We start from the raw sequence: 3,629 nt of genomic DNA on the forward strand, positions 1-3,629 counted from the left end.
GAATATGAGACAATGTCGTTTTCCCCAATGCAACCACTCCTTTGGCAGAAAAGGTAATTTTACCTTACAGAACACTGGAGTTGCTGGTCTACCATCGCCTCGATCGATTAGTTCATTAGTCTTGTTACTTTACATCAGCCATCCATTTAAAAAAGGCTAAGCACTGGTACCCGGTAACTCTGTTCTGTAAGGTAAAATTACTGGTTGTGCAAAAGGAATCTCCTAAGTGTGGACAAACCTATATTTGGCTTATGTAACAATAGTTTCCTGTCAGAAAAGGCTGCCTCAACAGCAAGGTAAAGTGGAGAAAACATGCTTAGCTGCCTACATCAGTACACCTGCTGCTTCTCCAAAATGTTGACCACCATCTACTGTAGGCAATACAAGGATAGATGTGGACAAGCACTATGGATTCAGTGGCTCACACAACCCCACCTCAAATTATCTACTCCCTCACTTCAAGGTGTATTTTTCTCTGAGAGAAAATAAATTTATTCCTGCACAGACTTATCACATCTGTAGTGATTTATCAAAAATGTGCTACTTATCCTTCTCTATATTTTTGTGTGAGCTAAGTTTTTGAGATACCAGTCATAGAGGTGTTGACATCTCCCCAATGTCATGGAACTAGATGGCACCACAAGCGGAGTGCTATCTCGTTTATTTAAATCAGAGAAAAGGCAGACATTGTTGTTATCTCCCTAAACCCTGGAAGTTACATCAAATTCATCTAGAGGGATAAATAGTACGACAAGTAAAATATGTACACAATATGCGTTTCTACTTCCATTTTAAAGTATTTCTTTCACTTGCTAATACTTACCAAACACTTCAGGAAAAACGTAGCTGGGTCATCTCGAACAAAAATGGGCAGACCTCTCAATGCTACTTGCTTCCTCTGAGACACGATGTCCAATGTCTAAAGAGTATTAAGAGGAAAACGCACAAGCATGTCAATTAGTATAGTAGCACTATAGTTCTTAATGCCAAGTTAGAAATCATTTAGAGTAATGACGATAAAGTAAAAAATTTGAAATAGTAATGTACACCAAATAATAACTCAGGGCACCACCAGAGTTCTCCAAGTAAAATTTAAGGGTTTTAAAGACTGTTGTGCCAGTTGTAATGAAATGTAATGCCAACTTCATGACCATACTGACTGAAGTATGAAAGATACAATGGAAAATTGTATGGATTTTAAATGCTAGAGAACAACTATTTCCCAAGCAAATAAATAATTAAATTATTGCAACATGCACATTCATTACCTGGAATAGGCTTACAGTATTCACAGTTTGGGTTCTGCTGCCACTTGAAGAAAAAAAACTCATCACTTTTAGGCTGTTTTTTCATCAATAACTAATTGTAGAATTGAATTTATTAAATATAAATAAATGTTTCTAAAGCAGCAACAGTAATGTTTACACCAGTCAAGTCTATGCAAACTTAATTTCACTGAAAGAAACTCTAAATTGTTCAGTCAGTCTCTCCATCCAGTCTTCTGTCCTGCTCAGATGTAATTCACAGGTAGCTGGCAGAAGGAGGAGCAGATGCTTTGTCTTAGCCAGCAACAACTTTACAATAATTTACAAAGTTTTAAGAGTCGAGGCAAACAGTCAGATGACATTCAAACATCTCTTTTAGCTTGTTAGTAACAACTGGCCATTAGCTGAGCTCCAGATTTTGTATGCTTTCATCTTACATCGCTATACTCACATGTTCATCAAGCGTTTCCAGGAGGTCTTCCACCAAAAGCTCCCTTTCTAGCTCGGTACAGCTTTAGCAGAGGATGAACATATTTTTCAAGGGATGCATTGAAAGTCCCCAAGAGGTCTGTGCTGGTGAGCCGATGAAATTCTTCTGATATCTGAACAAAACAAACAAGACATTGAAACTTTATTGTAATTAATTGTAGCATCACCTTCTCACAAGGCAGTCAGGAGCGGCAGGCTCTGTCACAACTAACATGCAAAATGCTTTGTGCATTTTTACTTATGTACAATTATAGATAAGTATTTATGTTCAAATTTTCTCACAGGAACAGTCAAGACCCTCCACAAAAATGTAACTGGTATTTGCATATAAGTTCAGTATGCTTACAGTATATATACCATTTAGTTTTTCCAAGGACAAAACCATTAATTTTTAAACAATCTGACCATGACACACACACTCAATGACAGTTAGCAAACTGTCATGTGCAATAAAACCCAAGTGCAATTCATTATGTATATATTTTTAAATTTTGTGTTGTTAGTATCCTTGTATTTTTCCTTATTTATATTATATATATATATATATATATATATATATATTATTCTATGACACATCCATTTTTTCCCTGATTAGACAAATGCAGTAAACAACATGCTGTTTCGGATGAGATTTTTGATTTTTTTCTTTTTCTAAAAAAAGAAGGTAATTTCAGAATGCTGGTGTAATGGAGTGCAGTGTGTTAAGGGGTCTGAGGTGGAGTCCTAAAGTAGGGTATGAAGACTTTGCAAATACATCTTCAACCATAACAGCAGCACCATTTGAATTAGACAATTATTAAAATGTAAACAGCCTTACCTCCTACGGAAAACAGTGCAGGTCATCTCTCCTGGACCTCTGATACCATTGGCTGCCCCTCTACGACCTCTCTTTGTCGAAGGGAAAATGTCAGGTCCATCTTGTGCCGTATCAGTGTCATGTTCTTTTTCTTCTTCTTTGTTTCTTCAACCAGAGCAACTCTTTCCTCTTCTAGAGAAGAATCATCATAGTGTTCTGGATGATCTGGGATATGGTTGACTTCTCCCCGTTTGGGCTTTTTCAGAGAGAATGGACTGTCATCTTCATCTTCTGCTGTTCTTTTTCTGTTTATTGCTACCTCGCTGCAACCTGCCTGACGCAGTTTTGCACGGTAGTTTCCAAGCTTGTACTTGATTCTTGTTTTCCATCCTTCGTAGCCTGTGAGGCTACCTGGCTCCTTCAGGCACGGATATTTGAGAACCAATGAAGAGACAACTGATTAAAGTTCATCATTCTCAAGGTAGCTTTTGATTTCAAAAACTGCCTGTGCAATTTTATCCAAAATTTCCATTTTAATGTCTCTTGTAGCATCGAGTCCCTTCTTTGACTTTTCAAATGTCTTATTGGCGTTGCGTGATTTCAGTTCAACATCGTATGAGAACTTTGGGATAGGAAATGGAGATGGCCACTCAGTGCGCCTCAAATTACCCTGGATTGAATCTGTATAGCTAGATGTGAAATCTTCAGAGTGAACACTGCCTGTGTCCAGTGAGGAAACTGAAAGGTCACTGGATTGGTTACCTGGAGTTAATTCACAGTTCCACATAATATGCAGAACTGCACGCTCAGACATTGCTGTCAAGTTGCACAGTGCATTTCCAAAATCTGGATCCTCAAACTGTAATGAGAAATCACCTTCAAGTTCAAGTCTCTCTTTCAGAATATCTATCAACTGGTCCACAGATTCTGGTGCTTCAGGGAGCTGGATTCGGCGAGCTTCTTTAGAGGAGATAACTACCCGAAGTAACAAAGTCTGAAAAGAGAAGACAAAGAGATGATATGAAAACATTTGATAAACCAAATGAATAATCAACAGAATAATCAACAGATAATCAAGT

Source organism: Acanthochromis polyacanthus, chromosome 14 (genome assembly GCF_021347895.1).
Source record: "Acanthochromis polyacanthus isolate Apoly-LR-REF ecotype Palm Island chromosome 14, KAUST_Apoly_ChrSc, whole genome shotgun sequence".
Lineage (NCBI taxonomy): Eukaryota > Metazoa > Chordata > Actinopteri > Pomacentridae > Acanthochromis > Acanthochromis polyacanthus.